The 25,722-nt window shown below is 39.1% G+C and overlaps 1 long non-coding RNA gene across 5 annotated transcripts in view; it reads left to right on the top strand.

Annotated features, from left to right (window-relative positions):
* Positions 1-356: 356 nt before the first annotated feature.
* Positions 357-25,722, top strand: part of LOC115493878 (uncharacterized) — a 57,274-nt gene continuing 31,908 nt past the window's right edge. Inside the window, exons 1-7 of one of the 5 annotated variants that reach the window (XR_012054129.1) lie at positions 357-519; positions 898-1,053; positions 1,192-1,331; positions 11,131-11,216; positions 14,559-14,763; positions 17,031-17,181; positions 19,130-22,665. This is a non-coding gene — a long non-coding RNA (uncharacterized lncRNA). Of the gene's footprint in view, positions 520-897; positions 1,054-1,191; positions 1,332-11,130; positions 11,217-14,558; positions 14,764-17,030; positions 17,974-19,129; positions 22,666-25,722 lie in introns of those variants that run through there. The other 4 variants (XR_012054125.1, XR_012054128.1, XR_012054127.1 and 1 more) reach the window with 4 other exon arrangements.

A 25,722-nucleotide genomic window follows, 5' to 3' on the forward strand; every position in this document is an offset into this window, starting at 1 on the left:
ACAAAGAATTTATGCTGCCTGTGTTAGACAAATCTTTAAAGGAATCTTAAAAAGAAACTGTTTGGAAGGTGCAGAATTCATGCAGAATTATCCTTTCTACTTTTTAGTATAGTTTAGTGATTAGGATTATCTGAAAGTTTTTAAACTCAGCATTTTTAACAATGTAACCTTCTCCCAAAAAAAAAAAAAAAAGCCTGCTCCCTCTGCAAATTTTCAATTTTGCTTTAGAAGATTTAACATCTTCTGTAGACTATGGGATTTAAAAGCTTTTCAGAAATATTTGGTCTTTTGCCCATTTTTGAAAAGGAGGGGATGGGACATTTTTAGACAGCTATGCAAAACAAGCCCCGTTTACACCAAACCCTTAGCATAAACATATCATGCATAAGCTTAGCAGCTGTATTGAAGTCAGCAGAGAGAGTGGAAAGGCTTTTGAACTCCTATTTCCACACTGGACAGATCTGCAGTGTTAGTACTGGTGGCGGATGAGGGATAGACAAGACCAAGCATACTTCTGAGGTTTGTAACTCTGTCTTGTATGGCTTCCCCTCCAACATCTGGAGCTGGGGGAGAGGTGCTACACAAACCTGACAGATTTCCTACCCAAGGCTTCCCATATGTGATGGGCAGCCTAAAAAATCTTTGTTGGTTTAGTGGTGGACTTGGCAGTGCTGGGTTAATGGTTGGACTCAATGATCTTAAAGATCATTTAAAATCTAAATGGTTCTATGATTTTATGATTCTATTCTTTGACCATACGGAAAAGAATGACTACAGTTTTTATCAATCACACTAAAAAAAGGGCAACAAGGTTGCAGGAAGAAAATGTTCAGTGCTTGGCCTGAATCTTGCAGAGATCCCTGCATATTTTACCAGAAACTCTCTGTGTTCTTTCAGGCTTTTTAGGAATGTCTCTAGCAGCAATACCATAAGCAGTGTGTCATCTAGTGTGAGCATCCTGGAGGAAAACACAGGTCCTGCTCTGTACAGCTTTCTCCTCACAGACAACTGTTTCTTTACTTTTTCTGCTCAAGGGTAAATGAAGGACTGAGGGTCAGTATTACATTTCATTCTATAAATTTTTTTAGTCTGCAATATTTCTAAGAAAGTTTTCACACTTTTGAAAATCCAACACACTGCTGAGATAATAGTTCTACTCCTGTTTATTCACACTGTGCTTTTGTATTTCAGATTCTTATATGAGACTGCTAGAGTAAGAGGAAAGGACCTTTCTCAGAGGCAGAGATTGCAGATAACGTCATGCTGAAGAGACAGGATGCAAAGCACAAAGCTTCCGGGGTACCCACAGGGCACCACAAGAAACTTGGCAGGTTTGTGACACTTCTGTTTTGATTTGCAATATAGAAGGTCTATAGTCCTGGAGTTTCCTAGCAAAAAAACTATTTAAAAGTACATATGAATATGGACATGTTCTGGACTTAAAAATTAGGTGTGCATATTTCAAATAAGTTTTTCCTTTCAGTACAGACTTTCCAGGATGCGAAGATCTATAACTATATTCTTAAATTTTCACTATTCTCTACAAGATGATTCCTCAACGGTCAGTAGGCAACAGAGTTTTCTCTTGCTGAAGGTGTAGTCACCTAAGTTGATTAATTGAATGTCCTTCAGGAAACTCATCCATTTTAATACATACATTGAGAAAAATAATTTGCAATCCATTCTACATTAGGCTAAAAGCAACTTCCGTCTTCTTTCTGATGTAAATACAGCAGTTGGATCTTCCCTTCTCTAAAGAAATTCTTTAACTTGTTGACAAATTGTCACTTTAGCTAGAGTTGATGATTCTTTCAAGTGGACATAAGGATGACAATGGAACTTTATCTGGCCTAGACCATGTAGCAGTTACAATAATGTCTCAGTTCAGTAGATAGCAATATTACAGATAGGTCCTTAGTAATAAACGGTTTTTTTGCTGAACAGAAGTGCTATACTGACTGCTGATTATAGCCCTGTGTTGGATATAGTGCCAAGTACATATTCTCAGTATTACCCCAGAAGGCACTGGTTTCCAAAAGATAAAAGCTCTTTCAGTAAATTCAGTTGTGAGACCGGTGCCTGAGACTAATGGCACCAGACAGAAGCTTAAAAAAGCTGTGGTACCTCCTCCTTAATCATTTGGATGTCTTTTTCCTTAGATAAATTAGGGGTTATTGACTAACATACTTGGGAACACAAACTCTGTGAACTACTTGAGTTTGAGTTGATCTATGCAGGGATCAGTCACGAACCAGCAAGGCAACAGTGTCATACATTTTACAAGATGGGAAAAAAAGTAAATATTACTAAATAGCTATGATGCCATAGAAAGGGCAAAAGGTTATGAAAATTATTGGCTTGAGGAAGGAGTCATGTATACAGAGGGATGGAAACACTTGGATAATAAGTGTGTGGCATTCCACGGCTGTGATATCAGAATTCCCAATACCAGGCTACTTCCCTTTTCTGAATTCTTCAGCAAATGCCTACATTTCCCACAGATAAAGAAGAAAATCAAATGGGAAAGATAACCCTCTGTAAGTAGGAAAAGTTTTTGTACTGGAGAACAGCACCACTATTCAATTGCATGGACACAGCCTCCTCAGTGCAGTTGAATATTTTTAAGGACCCCAAAGAAGACCCCTGCTTTTTTTTTTGGATACATTGTTCTCTGTTATTTTGGCTGGACCAATTAAAAATGCCTATGGTGCTTTTAACATAAAGGAATGAAACCTCGATTGCTAATTTCTGTTCCATTTACTGCCATCTGTGAGTTATATTGTGTATTTCTAATCAACAAGTTCCTTAATACTCTCTCTTTTAAGGAAAAGATGTTGTGGCTTTATTTTATAGACATGCTCTGGCTGGGTATGTATCTGCTAGGATTAGTTGTGAGGTCTATTTCATACATCAGTATACTGTAAAATATGCTGCTGTCTCCATCTGGCTGCTCTGAATCTTGGTGTGCAACCCTAGAAGGAGACCTTGGACATAGAAGTTCCCTTCGCGTCTCTTGCCTCTTCTAGAATCCTTGTGGAGAACTGCCCTATTTATTAGATAGAAACAAGGGATTTTGCAGCTTGTGGGGTTTTTTTTGTTATAGTATGTTCGTTTGAATTAATTTGTCTTGGGTGGTATTGTTGCATGGTGACGGGACTACAGAAAGTGCTTTACCTGCTGTAAAAGATTGTAGGTAGAAGGGCCTCAAAGAGGTAACCTTTGATGTCCTATCTACCAAAGTCAATTCAAGCCTGTCCCCATTTAAGCTTGTACTAAGAGAAGCATCTAAAAACATCAGAAGTGTTTTTAACTCAGTGCATTTATGTGGATGGGAAATTAGGCTCTGTTAATGTGGATGGACATGCTGTGGCTCTGTTTCCCATCTAAGAATTAGAGGTTTCACCTTGTGGTCGCTTATCCTGTTTACTTAATACCACTTCTCAATATTCCACTCACTAATTTTGGAATTCCTCAGGCACTGACTGTTCCTCTGAAATGCCAGTGAGCCTTGACAAAAGAAAAACCCACAAATAAGTAGTCATTTTAAAAAGCCTTATATCTGAGAACCACTGGTCCTGCCATTTCAGCCACCTGCTGCCTGGTGTGGCACTGAGAACAACCACCTCCCCCTCAGCCCCTGTGTGTTCTTGGTTCAGGCAGCTGCAGTGAGAATTCTTCAGGCAGTCCAGCAGTGCAGGCTGCCAAGGTTCATCTCCTGTGTGCTAATCTACAGGGCCTCTGTGTGTGAGAAACATGAAAGTATGACCCTTTTCCAATGGATGATCTAAGGAAAAATACATAAATGAAAATACAGCAGGGTCCGGTCATCCGTAGTTATAAATAACTTCTGTTGTTTGGTCAGCTGGAATCACACAAACATGCTATTGTTAGGGGCTGCATACAGATTTTGAAATAGGAATAATGCAGAAGATGAAAGGAGTAATTAACCAGATAAATGCTTGGGGTCTGTCTTACTCTGGCCATCTAACAGAGGGCATGTGAAGACCTGCAGTACTATCGACAACCTGACCCTAGGCCTTCACCACATGCCGGCTCTGCCAGTGCGGAGAGCTGCTTTGACCGACTGACTTCCTAGAGAAGAGCACCAAGCTAGGATTTCTGCAAAAGACAGGCACAGGCACTCTCCCTTTAGGGGTAGAGTTGGATTAGAGTGGGTGAGTGGAGTGGGGAAGAATGGGAACAGCAGATACTGTCTTTAGAGGAGAAAGAGGAAACTAACAAAGACTTGCATCTCAGGTCAGCTTTTCTCTACATTTCCCCCACCCTTCTTGTGAACAATAAGTCCATTTGCTCTCTCCTTTTCCTTCCTTCCCCTTCCCTCCTTGCAATACTTGGCTTGGGAGCAGGGTGAAGGGTTTTTTTGCTGAAGTACCCACAGCAAGCAAGAGAGTGGAGACCCTTTGTAGCCTTGGCCAGGGAAGGGCTTGGAGGAGGCTGCTTACAGCCACCAGCTTTCCAGTCGGGAAGGAATGGAGTGAAGAGTGTCTCTGACACCCAGCAAAACAGAAGAGCAGTTAAACAAGCACTGGAAAGCCAAGAGAGTGTTTTAGGGCTGTGTGATGGGCCAAGCTGGTATCTTTGGGAGGGAATTGCTAGACTGAGTGCTGGACAGGCCTTAGGTGCAGGCTCTGCAACAATTGCTTATCAGATTGGGGTCAATTTTTGCTCTGGGAGGATGTCTTCTCATGCAAGAATTTAAAATGTTGCAATAGTATGTTCAAGGATTCTCAGATCTGCTGCAGTGTGGTGCCACGTACTCGAAAAAAACATGCTGCCTGTACCTCACCTTGTTGATGCAGCCTTTTGTGCCTAAAAGCAAAGAAGACACTCTTTACTGCTTCCTAAGAACTCAGAGAGACAAAGCTGGATGCTCTGGGAAGCTTAACAAGAACCTGAGGAGACACAAAGGCTGCCTTTTCAGAAAGGAGCAAGATAGAGAGAATAAGCAGATTTGGCCCCAGGCAATTTATATTTGTTCCTCTTCCCTTCTGCCTTGTGCAAATATTACTCTGCTCTCTTAATTTTGGCGTTTCTGCCCTTGCCTTGCAGACCTGTGGAGTGGGAAGTCAAGCAGGCAGCCCAAAGGCACCACAGCCAGAAGAGAAACAGGAGGAGGATGTGGAAATAATTGGAAATCCCTGGGTTCCAGAAAGTCAGCAGAGATTATGCCAGCACCCTTAAGCTAAGGAGGGACCTGGGAGAGGGTGCAGTTTGCATGTTTGGAAGGAGAGGGAAGTGCGTGTTAATAAGGCAGTGTGAAGGTCTGTGAGCTGCAGGAGAGGCATTCGAGGTGGGAACCGCACCCTGTCTCTAATTCCCTCATCTAATCTGGCTGCAGCAGGAGCCCACACAGAAAAACTCTTTCAATCCCCTTGCTGTCAGCCATCTCCACACTGCTTTTGGGCTCTGCAAATGGCTAAAATGTGAACCATGGGCGGTGTGTGTGTGTGTGTGCGCTGTGTTTTGTGTCAGCTTATAAAGCTTTGAAGTTGAAAACTTGTTTTTAAAATAAATTTCCTCATGTTGTGAAGAACAAAGCAGCAAATTTGCTACCTGAAACAGCCCCCATATCAGTTAAATTATCAAATGCAAATGGCTTATTGGAGTAGTTCAGGAAAAAAACCAAAACTACTTCTTAAGAAACAGGCTATACATTTAAAAGATTTATATTCTTCTCACTGAAGAACAGTGCATAAACAATATGGATGCTCCCAGCTATGCTGGCTGCCATGGTTTTTATCACACTCTGACAGTGTGATGGGCTGAGCTGAAGAGTTTTAATTTGTTCTGCGGGACACTTGGCTGGAGCAAAGAAACTCCCCCATAGCCCAACACTTAATCAGGTTATTTCATGTGTCAGTTCAGCCAGTGCAGAGGAAGTAAAAATCACCCTCAAATGCCCCTTTTTGGAAAGTCCTCTGGAAGATGGGGAACTTCCCAACTTTAGAGTACTGCCAGAACATCTTATTTTTGCAGACTCTTTCAGAATAAATGCTTTGTAAGACTGTGCATTTCCTTGGGACACTCATCTGGGAAAAATTAGTATAATTTCTTTAATCAGGCATTGTGGCTGGGGCAGGGAGAATCAGGGAGCCACATGACCTCTCTCTTATATGCCTGTCCCTTGTGGCTGTGTAGGACAGAGGGAATCCATCCTCTACTAATGTTGCCACTGCAGGCTTAGACAGCCCAATGAACCATTCTGTTTGCCCTCAGGCTCCTCCAACTTGAAATCAAACAACAGTGCCACTTTCCTGCATGGAAGCTGCTCAGCAGGAGAAACAGGGAAGAGGTAGCAGCTGCTTAGAGCTCTCTCCTTTTGCATCCAGGCTGCTTGCTGGCCCTGAGGTGCAGGGAGGGGGAAAGGGTGATGGGAGGCAGCTGGGGAATGTGATGCCCTCTGTATCCTTCCTGTAGTGACAAGCCTTATTCAAACACTTCAGTTTGAAAAGCTCAGAGTGCAGCTCCAGGAGAATGCTTTCAATTCATAATCAAATATGGGGCAATAACAGATGGATAAAACAAACAAATGTGGGGGAGGATGAGGTACATTCTCAAACACTGGAGTGTGTTCTGGGAAGAAGACACCCACTTTCTACATGTTATTTCTCATTCAGGGTAATCTATGGGCAAGTGAACTTTGGTACCTTCTTGACTGTGCTCAGAAAGATTGCTGGAAGATGTACCTTTTTTTTTTTTTTTGGAGTGGAAACAGTTCTCGCGTCCTTGCAGGCTTTGAAGCTCTTCCTATCCCTGCTGTATGACTGTATTACTCTTCTCCTTCTTACATGAGGAAACTGAGCAAGTAGTTTGTCTTTCTGATCAGCACCAATCCTACTCTGTCACTCTGCCAGGAGATGCAGCCTGCTGAGTGGAGCCCTGGCACAGCAACCCCTACGGGGTTGCTGTGCTCCACGGGCCCGTGCTCCACGGGCCTCATTGAGTTACACTCCTCACGATCCCTGCTCTGCAAGCTCTGCAAGAGGCTCTTCTGTCCAGTGGTGCACTGGGTTCCCACTGCATGTGCAGCCAACTCCATTGTTCTGTGGGTGATGACAATACATAGGCTTTTACAGCTAAGAAAGCCTCCATGCAAGCTGGGGGGCTTCTCAAGGCACAGTGGATCAGTCACCAGAAAAACAGCAGAATGCTAGAGGAGTCTGTAATGATTTATCATCTCAATGTGCTTGAGTTCCTGTGGCTCGGGACTGCATATAAGATTTAAAACCCGCAGCAGACATGGGGACATTGGTAGTAAATGAAGGTCCTGACGAAATGGTGTAAGGTGAACTTTCTCAGTTCAATCTTCTTAATCAGTACGGGGTTACTAAGCAGAGAGGGAGGATTTCTGCAGCTGGCAGGCCTGTGCGATAGGAGCTAGAAGTGAAGCATGTCAGCATCTTGGAAAGCAAGTTTTTAACTTCATGGGTTAATGGCGCATAGATTGTAATGGCAGAATTTCCCTCCTACTGTCTGTGCAGCAAGAGATCTCTCACCTTTAATTTGTTTTCAAATGTGATCAGTCTCTGCCACCTGTCAGCCAGCCAAAGATGCAATATCATACCAGTAGAGAGCTAAAGGACAGAACTAAGTGCAGTTAGTTTAAGGAAAGGGTAATATAATATACATTTCAAATCAGCAGCAGTAGTTTAATTCTAGAAACAACGACAAAATGCTTTTTATTTTTCCCCCGAGTTCAGTTTTGGAGACGTGTTTCAAAACCAGAACATTTTCTTGGCATACCTCTACTGATTTCTTAAATGTGCCAGTGGAGGAAACATCATGCTCCTGTGTCTTCAGCTCCTTTGTATTAAGATCCAGTTAAACAACTAAAGATATTAAAAATTCATTAGAGCATTTAAGTGGTGTAGTCAATGAGACCTGTTGTTTATCAAAGCATTTCCAGCCAAATAAAATGTCTTTTTTTTTTTTTAATCATACAGTGGAAGACATTTGTTCAGAGTGCTTTGTATAAAATTGATTTTGTATTTATATGGAAATCATTTTACACTTCTTTAATGAAGCAGTATGTAAAGTTAGGTAATAGGGCAGATCCGTGAGAACATCTCAGCTTCAACTGCCGAATTCCCCTTTAGGTCAAACAGCAGGTGAATTACATCACAGTACTGGGGCGGTACTCAGCAATAAAAGAAGTTAATAGCAAATGTTTCATTAATTGTCTTCCTCATGATGCATTTTAGGGTACCTAAAGGTTTACAAATGAAAATACAGTGAACCAAATTCTGTTCTGATTTCCTGAAGGTGTCTCAGAAAGAAGATCTTGGGTTATCCGTATGAACTATCAGCCCCCAAATGATTGTGATACTTATTTCTGACACTACTAGATTCTAGAAACATACGAACATTTGGACAAATCGAAATTGTATTGTCGAGGCAAATTTGCCACAAGAAAATAGCTTGTCAAGTCTCGTTTTGAGATCACTAAACTGTGTTCTATATAGACTTCTGGAGCAGCATCAGGGTAACTGATATTTAATTTCTGTTCAGTTGCATCGAATGTGACTAAATCAAGAGCCAAAATACCTGATGCAGTTTCTTATCACCCAGAAACTTGCACAAGTTCTTCAAAAGCTGTTATCATAGAAATTGCTCTGTTGAATGTGATTTCAGGTCTACCTCTCACTGTGGTTACTGAGAATGCTAGCTGGAGATGTATGCTAACCACAATGTCCCAGTACAATAAAAGTTGAGCCAATGAATTAGATCTGCATGACCTTTCACAGGAATCTATACTGAAGGTGAAAGCAAACTTGACAATTGAGTTAAGACTCATGTTGGTGAGGAAAAATTGTATGAGGCTTGCTGCAGTTCCCATCAATCTAAACACAGTGGAGTCTGGTATTTTTGTTTGAAGGATTCTGTTATTCTTTTAAAACTATTTGAAAGGGTAATGGACATTTGTGCTTGGAAGACTAGAGACCTATTTGAATTTATGAGATTTCAGTATTTTAAGCTTTAAATTAATATTTAAAATGTATGCTTATCTTATGATATAAAATCCATGGTTAAGCTTAGAACATAATGTTTCTCCAGATGTTTACATATATGAGCCAAACTGAGAAAAAGATTGTCAAATAATTTGATATCCAGCATTGGATAAAAACTTGCTTGAAATCTCTTCTGAACTGTGAATCATTAAAAAGAGTAATCTTAAGTGCACAGTATTTTTCAGTGGAAAAGGCTTCATAGTCTTACAAGGACATATTTTATATACACACATTAAATATGTACTCTTAAGCCTCCAAATAAAGATACATAAAGACTACTACTTTCAATACTGTGATTTATCACGAACAGAACATTCTCAGTTCTATGCATTTCTCTTGCATTTAGAAATTTATTCTTGTCAGAAGTACAGAAGCTTCCAAAGCTTCCTTTTCTTGTAAAGATGTGCCTGATCTTATCTTCTATAAAAAGCTCTATTTTGGCTAATGCTCTATTTACATAGGAATGCAAGCATAATTAAATGCTGACAGCAAGAGGTCTGTTTGGGTGAAATCTGAATGAGTATCTTATAGCGATGTGGTTAACAAGCCTTATAAAAATAAAAAGAGAAGCTGCACCCTCACACACTGGGCAGTGTTAGTAGAGGGTGTCCTGGAGCGGAGGTATGTAAACAGCGAGGTGGCAGTGTTAGGTTTGTGGTGTTGACAGCAGCATAAACAGCATAAAGAAGCCTTCTAAACAAGATCTCCAGCTGATCAGTGGAGCCGACCCACCACAGGCTTCCAGAGCTGCTGAGGAGGCGAGGTGCATGGCTGAGGGTGCCTGTGTGTTTGCAGCAGCAGGGGAGAGGTACTGCTCGGCCATGGGGCTGGGAACAGGTGTGACCCCGAGAGGCAGAGCGGACATGGAAGCTCTAGAGGGCTGGCACATCAAAGGGCTTTAGCAGCACCAAGTCTTCTGCTGCCCCAAATTCCAGAAAAGGAAGAAGTAGCCCCACTAAAAGTTAATTTAGCAAACCACTAGACTTACTCTGTCAGGAGAAAACAGAGTGAGTGAAATCCTGACCCCCTTACAGCTGATTTCAGAGAGTGATAAAACAATAACCTACCCATTTTGTTAAATATCTCTAGCACAAGCTGCCTGTATGGTTTTTAAGAGTACAGAAAGGGATCAATACTCTGTCCATCCTTCTCCTTTTCTAAATTCTCCACTTGTCTGCCTGTTCTGTTGGAGTCAAAACCCAGTGTGTGTTGAAATCACCCACGGATGCTGAAGAACAGCACGGCATGATGGAAATACTAATTTGCACAGTGTTGTGGATCTTCCTAAGAATGAAGAGTGAGCCCAGATACCTTCTTTTTTATGTCACAGACCATGAAAAGTAGCGCTAAGTGAGATATGAACTGCCCTGAACAGATGCAGCTGGCGTGTTTGACTGTGATAAGTGGTGGAAAAGCATGCCATATCTTCCCTTAGGAATGTGTTTATTGGTTGAAAAGTTGCATCTGATACTATTTTTTACTGCTAAGTTTAAATAGGGAATACATATATACTTGCAGCAAATACTTAAGTAGATGGTATAATTTGGGTTTGTTCTTGTTAATGCAGTTATTCACTGTTGCCAATATTTTAAAACGTATTTATATAAACTTGGGCATTTAGCTCCATATTTAAGTTCACAAAGCAGTGGTCTCTTTTTCCAAAGCACTGAGAGACTACGAGACTTCTTGAAAAATAATTGTATGAGCATCAAGTGAGGTATTGACATGATTGCATGTAGATAGATGTGATCACAGTTCATATAGAAATCAGATCCATTCCATATTCCATTCTAGAAGTTGTATAGGTGCATTAATTTAGTGCTAATGTCCTGTGTCTCAGCAACAATAGCTTGTTAGTAAGTGTCATCTAGTTTAAAATCAGAAGAAGAAACTGTTTTAGGAAGACTCCTAGGTTGTGGTATTTCAATTTTTTTTGTAGTTGCAATTATACCTACTAAATAGTGAAGTATTTAATAGCATATTTTGTAGCACCACCTTTATTTGGCTTGTAGTGTAGTTGATGAAATTTAGAAGACTACACAAGCTTGTCCTTTCTTTTTAGTTGACTGATGGAAGTAATTTGTCACTGTTTCCATCACAGGCTGCATGATTAAGATCAGTCAAGAACACAACTGTGGAGATCTCAACCACTGGGACCATTGCTGTGCACTGAGATAACCAAAAAAGGTAGACACTGAAAGAAGACAGTGTGATTTGAAATTAATCAAGATGTAACAACTCCCTTCTGTAGGCTGTGGTTGGGAATTCTCAGCTGAGCTGAGTGTGCCAATGGCTGATTCACAACTGCTGGCTTGTTCCTTCCCTGACCTAACGCTGTGCTCTTCTCACAGCTGCTGAGCTGCTGATAAATCCTCTGAAGTCTAAAACCTTGAGTTGCCTGAGGTTAAGGGAGCCCTGACAGTCTGCACCAGCTGAAGATCAGTCCCTGGGTGTCTGAACCCTACAGGGAGTGTTTTTTTTCCAGTGAGCAAGATGTTTGAGGGAACTGCAGGGATTGTGATCTGAGAATACTGAGGGGAAGCAACAGCCAAGATTCAAATAATAGTTCCTTTGGTGGCAGCTAACACATTTCCTGACTGCAGTGCTGTCCATGTAACTTGAAAAGAATTCTGAATGAGTCTGTGGTAGAATAAACTAGTTAATGAGATCATGGGAGAGGGCTTTTTTTTCCTTGATGACCAACTGTTGTCTTGTCTGGTGGTAATAAATACACAACAACCACAAGTAATGGAAGAGCTTATAATTGCCAGCAATACTGGATCCCAGTCTTTCTTTTCCATGGGCCAGCGCAGTGCATGGGCCACACGGTAATTCAGAGGAAGGACAGGCTGAAAGCAAAACACAGATTTTCCCTTCCAGCATGGCCTTTTGCAGCACTTTTGAAAAAAAAAAAAAAAAAAAAAAAAAGGTCTTTGTAGAGTATTTATTTCAGTTAATCTTTACAGACCAGTTATACAACTCAGGAAAAGTATGTGAAGGAAAAGATAGGATGCTTTCCATAAGGATGGCTGGGCTTGGTAGGAAGATCTGCTTCTGATTAACATGTCAAGAAGGTACTGAGGTTGAAAGAGAATTTTACTAGACACTTTTAAAGGAAACTGTTTAGAAAAATGCCATGTACTGACCTCTGAGAAAGATCTCCAGACTCAGTGTTTCCTTCCAGTTCACTCTGAGGTTTCTACCTTTCTTCTGTCATGCACTCACTCAATAGCAATAGTAATAATAGCAATACTTTCTGTGCTGCAACACTCTCTACTTCAAAGCACTTCACAAACACTGGACTAGATTCAGTCTGGTCTTCTAGGGCTATAAACTTTCTGTTGAAACCCTGGCTCTGTTGTAGTGAATGGCAAATTTCCCACTGCCTTCAGTGGGGCTGAGATTTCACTCACTCCTTGTCAAAGAATTTGGGCAAAGCAAACCTTCTGAAAGAGGTTAATGTGATAGCTGAAAGGAGATGAAACCTTTCTTCATTTCAGGGAACACATAAATTCTCAAAATGGAGGACAGGCATATTCAGACTGTTAGGGGAGTGACAAAGGGAAGAAAACCTAACCAATTATTCATCTCACAGTGTCTCTTTTCTCTGAAGTCAAGCATTAGGACAGTTCTCTGGTTTTGTTGTGTGCTCAAATTTGTAAGTCTCTGGTATTTATATAGATATGACTATGGTTAAACAGCTACTTGACTTACTAACTTGGTTATAGCTTACTGACTTGATTACCTTAGTTTTCCAGTACTTTTGCTTAGCATTGTCACTTGCACTTGTTCATATCAGAACAGGAGGGCTTTATGCCCCTTTACACAGGGGCAGACTAGTCAGTAGTCAGATCCTTGCTCACATGCATGCTCAAATGTGTTTTACTTTTTTAACATCTAAAACACTGCCAGTATCTTGAATATTTTTAGTCATTTTATCACATTGCTCAGTGAAGACAGCCTTTAAAGTCTTTTTGGACCAAAGATGATACTGTATGTTTTCAGAAGTATATTTAGAGGTTGTAAATTGTTAAATGTTTATTTTGTATGACTAAACATTGCTTTTACAGTTTTGTGAGCCCAAAGAAATTACTAACCATATTCAAGGCTGAAGAGGAGACATAACATGGAATATCAAAACTGAACAGTGAGGAAGATATTAAGAAATAAAAATGCTTTAAAAATTAGTTGAAACATTGAGTGATGGCAGCCAGCTATATTTGCTCCTTCAGATCAGGGCTCTGAACCTGAAATCCTTATTCAGGGTAGAATTTGTATGATGTTACCATCTGCCTTTGCTTTTGAATGATCCTACTGAACATTTCTACCCTCCTGGGGTAAATAAACTCCATCTGTCCAACAGTGTCTGTTATCTGAGCTGCTTTCATTTTCAGCTTCCAGTTGGTACATCCTGAATATGCCAAAGAGCAGTCCTGACATCTTGGCCTTGTTTTTCTTTCTGCTCTTCCATGTGTGTATCTTATTACATGGAAGTATGCTGAGGTAGTTTGCCATGTAAAAATGTGATGAAAATTGAAGGAAGACTTCAGATTTTGGCCACAGTTGTTCTACATTTTTTTCCCTATGTATAAGTCTTTACAGCACAGCCAGAAGAGAATGTGGAAACAGCTGAAAAGTAAGTTGCTCTTCTCCTCCTTAGGTCTAAAGTCATAATTTCTCTGCGTACTTTGGAAAAGCTGCTTTCCAAATATGAGCTTCACAGAGTTACCATGGCCTTGTATATGCATTCTGTGCCTCATCACTAGGAGCAGCTGAACTAGTTTAAATTCTCAAAAGCAATGAGAAATTCACTAGAGACAATAAATCATAGACATCATGAACTTCTGACTAGTGTGAAGTCATTCAGAAATATATTTCCCACCAGATCTCTGCAGTCTGTGGTATTCCCATCAGGTGATTAATCCTCTGTCAGGGTGCAAAAGGAGACAAGGAAATACAGCAGATAAGGAATACAACACTGATTATGCTTCCAGACTCTTTGGGTGATAGAAACAGACTGCAATCAGTTGCAATGCCTTGCACTGTATGCCTTTTAAGAATTCTAAATTATGACTGAAGTGATAAAGTGCTCTGCAGTATAGATGTGCGAATGAATGTAGGGGTGTGTAGGTGTAAAGAATAAAAAATAAAACCACTGCATTATCTTTCCTGACCAGCTGAAAATACATATTTTTTGGTAGTTAAAAAGTTTTCATTTTTTATTTTTATTTTTTTTCCCATTTGGGCTGGGAAAGCAGTCCCTGTAGTGTAAGAGGAACACACATTATTTGAAATTGTCTGTTACAGTGATTACTGTCACTATTGGCCTCTGAGTGTGCTTGCTCTCATAGGAAAACTTGGCAGCACTGGATGTTACCAGATGCTTGAAGGCTGAGTAAAAGTGGAGAGGAGCACAGGTGTATAAACCCAGGAGAAAGAACAACTCAGTGAACAGGAATTATGATCAAATACAAGAAAGAAGAATGGGTTGGTGGTGTTTGAGTGAAAAATGCAATTTTTCTGTTACAGAGCTTGAAGAGATTTTTGACTGAAATCAAAGATTTAAAAGAGTGGATGCTCTTAAACACTTTTTCCCTGAAGGAAAATGTGGTGGTGATTGCTGTTTGACCTGACTGGCACTGTCTGAATGGGAAGGGGAAGGAATGATGTTTGGAGCTATCAATAAGGATTCTGATTAAAATACTGCTTACCTCAAATAAGCAAGGAATGGAAGGTGAGTAGCTTTTGGCTTCAGTTCTTATCCCTTCTTGAATTGTTAAAAGGAAGAGAGTGCTATGTAATCAGAACTGAAATTTCATTTTAAGCATGGAACAGATTGTGTGCCTCTCATTTACACCTGCACAACTTTGGATTTTGTCCATGAAGCCCAACAAACTGGTGGAACTGAGCCTGGTGTCTTATGCATGGTCCCTGAGTCTGGCAGCAGTGGCGGGTGAGCTGCTATCAGGAAATGGAGCATGTGTTTCTGTCCTCAGATCTGTGTGCTAAGTGCTAGGCCTGGCCTGACAGATGTTAAAGTGCCTCTGAGTAAGCAGGGAAATGATATACAAAAGTTTCCTATTACGGCTGGAATAAACAATTTCTTAACTTTTGTGTATGCTTGTCTTTCAGAGAGGCACAGTGCTCTCACTCTGCAAGAGCACTGATTAATTGCCTCAGTTCCTCTGGATCCCAGCACCTCTGGAACCTGTGAGAAATCCCTTTTCATACTACTACACTCACTTCTCAAAAAAGTTTAAGTGCTTCATAAGCATAAATTAATTCAGCCAAACAGCATTTCTGTGATGTGGGAAAACCTGTGATGCCAACCTGACAGCACTTACTTGACTTGCTTATTACATACTGAATCAGTGATGTAGATAAGAACCAAATTTGGGATCCCTTCTTCTGACCTCCTTGCTTCATGCTGTGAATGCAGGCATGGCAAACTCGTAATATTCAACAAGTGGGTAGATTGTGACTAGTGTACCTTTGCATGATAGTGCAAAAGCAATTCCTTTTATGAATTCCTCCTCCCACTTCAAAAACTACCTTTGGCGAGAGGAGAACGCTCTGAAAAACTCACTCTTAAAAATGCCCTTAATATTTTACCCTCGTATAACTGTGAGTGGCTTTACTTAACATTCACAATCCAGTTTCTTTTTTAGGTGGCAGAGTTAGTTGACTGGCCTTTAGATTTGACTCCCTCTGGAGTCAACAGACAGGTGTGTATCTAGGAGGTTCTTCCAGAGCATGATTCAGAGCAAAAGTCCAAGCCAGGTGGTCAGATTTGAGCTGAGTGAGTGCCTAAAGCCTTGAAAAACTCATGTTCCTGATTGCAAAAAGTGGAGCTGGGATTCATCTGACAACACAGTACAAAAGACGTGAAATATGTCTGATAGAGAAAAGACCAAGAAGTGACTATGTCTGTGCTATGTTTGTGCATCTATGAGGGCTCTAAGTAGTAGGAATAAATGTACACTGCAGACATCTATGTTACAAGCAATTGTCTAGCTGGATTTCCAGTACTGAGCATAAGTCAGAAACTATACATTAGTTTTTGAAGGCTGATTAAAATGGCCAGTTTTGCAGTAATAATCACACAACCTGTTGTCATTTGCCCTCTCCCTTACATAAAAACTTCTGCCAGACATTAATTTTCCACTCAGGGAGGCTAAATGTATGTGAACATTATCTGAGGTATCTTGAATAGCTTTTCTTAATACAATGACATTTCTCTGTACAAGTTCAAACATGACTCTCGCATGTTGCAAAGAACTGTCAAATTGAATAACAGGTAGAGTGAAAGCACTTCTTTCCCAAACTATTCAAATGAGCATCACCTTAAATAAACAGAATCTGGCTAAGGGTTACATGAAAGATTTGTCATAGCAAGAAGTAATATTTGAATGATAATATCTCTTAATTTATTCATTATTTAAAGTTACTCTTTTAAATAGACCTAGAGCAGTCTTTCCCAGGTAACCCCTGAGATAAAGTTATCAGTCTCTGTCTCTCATCTTCACTGCATCCTGCCGTAAATAATGCTTTTGCACATGGTATCTCCTACCAGTGGTGATTGCAGTAACTCTTTGGCTCCCAGCAGAAGTAGCTGGGGGTGTGGTTAAGCCAGGATGCAGCGAACATGATTCATACAAAAAACCTCAGACCTTGGACTGGTTGTAAGGGATTCCCACGTTTATTATGTGGGAAAGTGTTGAACATATTGTATAAATTATACAATGGAGCTGAAAGATTGGGATTTCCCTGTGTTAGTCAGTTGGTTACTACACTAGATTTAGACCGTCATTAAAGAAGAAAATAAGAATCTTTCTTATTATAGACAGCAAGACAATATTCAGGACACTTTTTAATTAAGAGAATCCCAGAGAACTTAGAAAGTGATGCAGAAATTGGAGCAACAACTGATTTGATTTTGCAAATAACCACAACCTTTACAATGAAATGGCTTGATACTTTTTTATTTCTTTCTTGAAATAGAGTCTCTCTAGCAATTCAGTTATATTGACAGAAGACATGACCTTTCTGTGGTATTCAGAGCATTTACACTGTCTGACTGATTCTACTTATGTCATCTGTTATGGTGCAGTTTGGAGGAACCCAGGTTCCTCATACTGCCAGCATAGAGGAGGTAGGCATGATTCAGAGAAGCCAGGCTAAATGCCTAAAGGAATTTGAAGGAGATAGTATGAATGCTACCTGTGCTGCTACTCTGAACCTCATTTTTCAGTAACTTGTAGTTTTAATGTAAAATATCTCTTGGAGCTAAACCTTTGCACACATGAAGTCAGGGACTTGTAGCAGCCACCAATTTGTAACAGCTGAGAATCTGGCCCAGGATCTGCAATTTTGTTTTTAATAGCTATTTGGAAGAGATTATTTTACAACTTGTTCTAATATGTACATTCCCAGTAGACTGCTCAGGTAATTACTTGGGCTGTAGTTCAAATATTCTACAGCTTGAAATATACTTGTAGAAAAATCTATTTTTCTGTGTACAGAGGTATAGAACAGCCACTTCTTTGGCATGTGTGGCTATTCCTTTGCAAACAAATCCAAAGTTGCAGGTGTATGAATGAATAAAGATGCAAATATTTTCATTTTGTATTTAAGGATATATTTGGAAATTTGTTACCTGGCAACACACAAGGTTACACAGAATAGAGAAAAAATGAAGAAATTATCACAAAAAAGAAGTTTGACATTGAAGAAAAGTCTTATCTGCCATCTTGAGTGTTCCTGACTTTCTCATTGGTTTATATGAAAGATATTTTCTACCTATAAATTTCTCTTATGTTCACAGTTCAATAGGGCTTAATTTCCTATGCTAAACTTATGCATATATTTACATTATGTATCTCCATAATTAATAAGAAGTTAAAGATCTCTGAGCCACAACAAATTAAAGTGATATTTCAAACAAGGTGTTCAAGCCTGATAATGTAGTGCTTTAAAGATCCTCCCTGCATAAATGTGAAATTATTCTGAACTGGGCACCCTGGATGCATAGGACAGCTTCCTAAGTTAATTTTCCCAGGTTAGAGTCTTGACAAACTGCCTCCGTTTGTATTGTGAAATGTATTTCTCAGCCCTGCTCCTGATTTCCCAGGGAACCCTGCCCTTTATATTAGAAGTGAATAATTAGATCACTGGGTTTAATGTTATTATGCAGCTTGCCAAGGTTGGGTAGGCTATCACTTGCTAGAAGGTGTTCCCGGTCACCCTAATGATTGTAAGGCAGGACCAAATCTTTACTTTCCCTTGGGAATCAACCTCAGGGTGGCGTCACTCAGTCAATGCATGACTTTTCTTTCAGGGTTTAACAAGCCTCACCAAAGACTAAATGGTGTATTGTAAAACCAGACCTGCAAAGTCTCACACACCTAACAAATGAGTCCCACTCCTTTTTGCTTAAGGAAAAATTAGAACAAAGGAAAAAAAAAAAAAAAAAAAAAGAGGGCTCGCCTAAAGGGATTTCTCAGTGCTATTAGGAAAAAAAAAATCAAGTCAAACAAATCATTTTCTCATACCTAGAGACACAGTGACACTATCTTTTGCATGACACCATAACTATGCTTTGGTGGTAGTGATTAAATGCTGTTCAGCAGGCTAACTTCCCTGTCTGAGAAGTTACGTTTAAGAAAAAGGACTTTCTGTAGAATGGGTTATTTGGCTTTCTAGCAGTTTAAAAAACCAAAAAATTAATAACAAGATTTTGGGTAAGATTATGAGGAAGATTTTTTTATTACATGAGAAATAACTTAAAGAGACTTTAAAAATAAAATTTTCTTTAATCCACAAATCAAAATGCTTCACATTGAAACATTGTTAAACATTTAAATGGATAAATAGTATTGCTACTTCAAATGTTTTAAAATATATTCCCATCTTACCCCTACACAAAATAATTTGGTAAAATAGCTGTATGTTACTCAGCACATTTCAACACCTCTATTCTGAAAAAGGACTGTAGCTACAAATTTTGTATAATTCAGTCAAAATGACCTGAACTTCATACTGTCTCAGAAGAGAAGCCAGGAATAGTATTTTTTAACATAATGTGCTTTTGCATGCTATAGGTACATGTGAGTGCTCTAAGGAGAGGATGAAACTGGCACAAAAGAAATTCACCCTGATACCAAGAGCATCTTTGAAGCAAATGCCTGCTGGAAGTTACAGTATCAGTGCTTTGTCTTTATTCCACTTGCACATCCATTTAACCTATATATAATGTTATGTATATCCTCCTAATGTGAAATATTTAACCTCTAAGAACCCTTTGTAGATACAGCTTTGCCTTTTCATTTCACACACCTAAACCTTCACTCATATTCAGACATCCTATACCCACACAACCTGTATGGGGCATCCACTTTTAAATAATAAGACACATAATTAGCCATTAATACACTAGAGGTTAATGAGTAGGTATAATCTCATTACCGTAATGGGAGTTACAGGTGTAACTTGTAAGCAGCCCTAGGCTGCCAAAGAGTGCAAAGGAGTTACTGCTACCTTTAAATAAAAGTTAAATAAACATGATTCATATCTCAATTTTCTTCATGTACCTTGGCATTCCAGAAAGTTTTATGAAATGGTGAGTTGCTCCAGCAAAAGGCTAGGAGGCTTGTCCTAGCTGAAATTCCTACCCAAACTGATATTGTTGATAGGCTTTTGCAATGGGACTCAGACATTATGTTTTCCTTTATATATTGTAACTTTTTGCTGTTATTTTCTAGTAATTTGACTGGAAAATAAAATCTGGCAAAATATCTATATGTTTATAATTCAAGATCACAGGAAAAAATTCTGCTGGGTTGTAGTGCCCTAGATAATTTAGGCAAATGTGACTTTGTGTGAAATGTTGTGTGTGGTTGTTGCTATCAACATATACATTGTGTATATATTGTACTTTGCTGCAGTGATCTCAGGAACCACTTGTGTAAAGCCTGGTTTGGTTTGGAACCAGCAATGCAGCTATTTACCTCCTCAAATATGAGTATTAATGAAAAGCTTTTCATTTGTAATTGCAATGAACTAGTGAGCTTCTAAATGACAGTGACCTCAGACACAAACAGTACATACCAGGTACTTATTCTTCAGTTTTTAGACATCATTGTTTAATAGATACCTTTTCATGCTTGTTTAAAGAAAAAAAAAATTCCTTACTGTTCCTTGACTAATTTGATTGCATTCATTGATCAGAATATTTCCCTGTGACAGCCAAAGGCACAGCATATTTAAATGTTCATTAAATTCCACTAATTAATTACATAAATTTCACTAACATATTATTGAGTGAGGGGCTTGTCTTATATTACAGAAGAATCCTTTGTCCTGTATTTCTTAGAATGCCTCAGAGCTTTGTTTGAAATTATTAAACACCACTTCAGTAGCAAGTACAATTCTTATCATGAAAATGCAGTCAATTTACTAGATTTTGAAATAGCATCTTACTCTTTTTTGAAGAAGCAGTGCAAAATGTAGCATGCTACACCTTTGAAGTCTCTGGAAAATGAATAGTGACTGCAGGGCAACTCCATCTAGCTATGGGTTACTCAGGTCTCGTGGGAGAAAAGTTAAGTCCTATTCTGCCTGCTGGGAATCAGCTGGGAACCTGTTGATTCCCTCTGTCTGCCTTCTTGGAGTGTTGCACCTGCTTCCTTGCCAGTCCCAGTCTCTTCACACAGGCTGTGGAGCAGCCGATGGGAGGTGGGGCAGCAATGCAGTAAGTGGAGCAGGAGGTTTGCTGGCAGGGCTCTCTGAATTGCTCCAATTACTGAAGCTGGCAAGGGTGAGGGTGAAGCAGGTGAAAGGGCGTAGTCACCTAAAAAAAAAAGGATGGGTGGAAAAAAGGAGTGGGAAAAGGGATTAAGACAGTTAATTTATCAGAGATAGTTAGAGAGATGGTATTCACAAGTATATTCTTTTCCCTTCAAGCTTTATTGCTCAATGATAAAGATATCTACTCTTGATTTCCTTATGCTGTCTGAGAACCTGAACTAAAGACTGCCAGAGGTTTTTCTCCAGTCAATGACTGGCTCCTCTTTCACAAACATCCTCTGCTATGTATTTTGGTTTGTGTTCAAATGGCACTGTGTCTAGGCACAGTAAAGAGACATGGCATTCTTATGTCACTTTTTTTTTTTTTTTGCAAATGTACATATAAAGGTTTTGCCTAGTGTAGTACACAATTGGCATACCTATTTCATGACTAAAGAAGCAGAAGAGTTTAAGGCTGTACTTCCAAATCTGACCTCAGTATCTGAAGAGACAGATTTCCAGTCAAATTCAGGACAAATTAGCTCCCATCTACAATGATGTCAGTGGGTGTTTTCCAATGAATACGAGAATTTGAGACTGGAGGAGATCTCTAGAGCAACAGTCCTCTCCTGTCAGAGAGAATCACAGCATCTTCATGAACCAATGTAGCTTTATCCAAAATTTATGTAAAAATTTTTGCTTTCCTATCAGAAGATAGTATCAGAACTTTCCTCCTTTACTATTTAGAAGCCTTCCTATAATTATCACATTTTATTTGTCTCGGGGGGATCATGGCTTTTCTTCTAGGTTAACATCTTCAGAAGGGTGTGCACCTGTAGCTTCCACTGATGAGCTTTCCAGTAGGCTTGTTCCCAAAGCAAAAGTCAAAAGCAAATCCCCCCATGTTCATTATCAGTAGTTTGAACTAAAGTTTTCAAGTCAGCAATTGTATCATATCACTGATGTCTCCTTTGCCTGGTTACAAATTCAAATCCCTTAAGATTATTATAGTCTTGAAATTGAGAGGTATCATGAATATGTAATTTTGACCAGTAAGAACCTATGCTGTTGACATCATCATTCAGTAAAATGTGCTGACTTGAGGGACATGAATGCATTGTGCAATATCTGAGAATTATCTCTTACTAATTAATCCCTCTTTGTTTGTAATCTCATGGGAAATATTTTTTCCTGTATGGCTAGAAGGAATATATGGATATATACTTAAGGTGGCCTTAGTATTTTATCATGTTTTATTTTTCTTTAGTGGAAGGCCTTAAAACAAATTTACCCTTTACAATTTTTTTTTTTTGTGTGGGGGCAGGGGTCTGTAATTTTAAATCATTGTACCCTAAAACCTGGGTGAATTTTAAACAGAAATTCCCTTCTAGATAAAAATAGGGCTAATTAACTTCCATAGTTAGAAGCCTAGTTTGCCTCCCCTGGCTTTCATCTTTCATGGATGCACTGAGTGCTGGCTTTGCAGTATCAGCAGATTTATGTATTGCCTCAGGTTTAGACTTTTCCTAACTTCTATTTTTTTTTTTTCTTAGGCTTGTAGTTTACTATTTAAAGCTGTATAAACAAGCCAATGTTGGGTTCTGATAATGAAAATAACTTGATTCAGATATGTAATTTCTGTTTTACTGTTTACAGAACCAGATCTCTGCAACCATTAAACTCACCAGAACAGAGACTAGCCATTAATTTCTCACAATTAAAAGCCTTGATTCTCATTTCCTTGAAGGATATCTGCATATTCTTCAATAAGGTCTAAAGAAAAAGAAAATCTTTAGTGCATTATGCTACTGCTTTATTACTACTACTGTAATAAAGATTAAATGTAAAATTATTCTTGTCTGAGAGCTTCGGTTGAAAGCAACTTGATCAACACTTCTTTTCTACAAGAACTTATCTTAGCTTTCACCTTATAATTATTTTTTAAATCCAGCTATTTCTTTGAAAAATATGGTACAAGAGACAGAACTCTCTCTAAAAGCCATTTAACTTTATTTTGTGTTCAGAGGTTTTTCCCTGGAACACTTTCTCAAAGGTAGGATTTGGCATAGCAAGTTCCTTCTTATCTGACAGCAGCTGAGCATTTTCAGTCCTTTCCTGAAGACAGACAGCTCTTCAAGGAGCTGGTCCACAAGCAGAATGGTTGTCTCAGGAACTGGTATGTAATCACCAAAATCAACACCAGTTAGTGCTATTTTCTTGTCAGATCACCCAGTGGAAGTTAGCCATAGTTTTCCCACAAGAAAATTACCAGTTTTCTCCTCAGTCTCCTCAGTAGATGCAAAACAACATGGTGTGAAACAGCTGACTTTTTTTTTTAATGAGCAAAACTGACAGTAGTTAGGTGAGATGGAGCTGATTAATGAAAAGAATTCTGAAAAAAGATATCTTAGTTGAGTAATATGCAAAATAAAAAATATTTAAACATAGTTTCAGTGGTTATGGATCTGTTTTTCTCGAAGACTGTGAAAAAAGCTAATTGGAGTGTCTCAACATCTCTATGACATATGAATTCTCTTTTACTATCATAAATCCTGATAGGAAAGCCAATCCCTTTATTTTCAAAACAGCCTCTGATTTTGGTTCATACCATTTCAGTTCACTAGTTCCAGACACACAAGGCTTGATTACCAGTAGTATTAAATAAATCTTGCCTTTGCAACAATTTTTTCTGTTCATTTCTCCAAAATATAAATCATCAAAATTGGCATGTGAATTCCCATTTCTACTCTTTCTATCTCTCCCACAATATCAAAGCAGATATTTTGACATATTAAGATTAGTATAGTATGTTTCAGTCTTCCTAATTTTAAAATTTTTCTGTTGGCTATTTCTTACACTGAATTTGGGAAACTTGGCTATGGACCCTTTTTTGCTATCCAAAACAATTGTTTGCAACAAACCTTTCTTCTTAGTGTAATGTTTATAGTATTTTGGGGGAACATTAGCAGCTTCTCTCTGAACAATAGGAAGACTGTGTCTTAGAAAGCTCTGGAAAGGATTTAGAGGTCAAAGAAGACAAGTCACTCAACATGAGTTCCCAGTGAGATGTTCTGGGAAAAGACTGATGTGGTCCTTTGATATATAAGAAGGGGAGTTGTGAGTAGCATAAGGAGGTGTTTTTACCTCTATCTGACACTGGGGAGATTAACACTGAAAACGCTGCATACTGTTCCTGTCTCTTAGCAATCTTGTTGTAACTACAGTGATGTAAGGATATGAGAAAGATTTGTAGCAAGGGATGCATTTTTGTTTATTGGACCAGCTCAGATGTTTGGAAAATACAGAAAAACAGTAGGGCATACGGGCTCGTCTTCATATCATGATGTCTGTACTGGGAAACGTTTTGCAAGAGTACAGAAAAGAGAAATAAAAGTTGTTCCAACCTGTCAAAAAACCTCAATAGGATAAGAAAAAGAAGTAACTCAAGATGTTCATCGTATTAAAGAGATTACTGAGTGCATAAATGTTTTCAGTTCAGAGCAGATTGAGGGTGCTAAGGGGCACTATGATTTGGAGATGAAAGACATACTGAGGAGGAAAAGAAAAACATAATGAGGAAGACAACAACAAACTATTTAAAAGAAATAAGGCACAATTATTTAGAAAAAAAAAAAATGCAGCTAACAATGCTATGTGTATTTGTGCATGCATGTATTTGTACAGGTGCCTCCAGTAACTTTTGAACATGTTTTTCTGCAGTGACTCTTGGTGGGGGGGAAGTCTGAAAAGCAATTATGTTTCTGCAGCTTCGATGAAAGCATTTGGTCAAGAATATGTGAAGCTTCTATTGGAGCAGTCCTGACAGAGAGATCTATAGTGATTTGAAGTACTATCATAATGTGAGATGACATTAGTAACACACAGAGGATCCACAAGGACTTGGGGAAAAGACCTTAAAAATGTTCTTCTGTATATGGGAAGAAACCTTAATCAGAGCTCACAGCTTGTTAGGCATCGAAGTCAATCAACCATGAAACACAAATCCATAGGGGACTAAGCTTTATTAGTCCCAAGCCTGTATGAGTTGTGTAATACTTAGGGTGATTAGCTGTAGGGATAAACTTCCAAGGGAGAAGTGGCCTAGCCATCTTTTGAAGTCTTTGGATGTCTTTTTTGGAAGACAGTGAAACACAAGTAATTGGGTTAACAACAGGAGTAAGTGAATGCAATTGTATGGCCTTTATAACAGAGAAAGAGAACTTGATGACCTAATGATTTTTTTTCTGGACATAAAAATCCAAAAATCCATGAATTATAATGCAAAGAATCTCAGATGAGTCTTGTGAGGAACTGGCACAATGTCATCCAGCTAATTAGCTCTGTGGCTACTGCCAAACGTACATCCAGGTGAAAGCACCCCAGCCTGGCTACCGGGCTAACGCGCTGTGCTCTAACATCTTTCATTGCTGTCAGTGGAATGTTAATAGATGACGGCAGCACAACAGGGGTGAGGACGGACAACTGGGAAAAGTTTAAGATAATGTCATCAGAACTGAGTGCTGTCACAGTATAATAGTCTCCTGCTGGTCCCTAAATGCAGAGGAACTCATGGAAAATTAAACATCAAGGCATGTTCATTTGCAAAGCTGGAGATACGGATCCTATGGCAATCTCCTGTTACAATGGGCTTATTTCTGTCTTACTAAATGAATGTGGAATCAGTGGACCAATATTTGTAGGGTTTTCTACATGGCCAGAAGCCAGGTGTACTTTATTGTGTAGTTAATTTAGATTACAAAGCATTTAAGTACTAAATTAAAGATTAAAAAGTATAGATTCAGAATGGATTCAGATTCTGCTGTTAATTCTGCTGTGATTATGATCTCCTTTAGCTCCTGAGCCAGGGGCATTCTTGATGTCAGAACAGTCAGTGCAAAACAGGCACTTT

This window comes from Taeniopygia guttata, chromosome 2 (genome assembly GCF_048771995.1).
Source record: "Taeniopygia guttata chromosome 2, bTaeGut7.mat, whole genome shotgun sequence".
Taxonomy (NCBI): Eukaryota; Metazoa; Chordata; class Aves; order Passeriformes; family Estrildidae; genus Taeniopygia; species Taeniopygia guttata.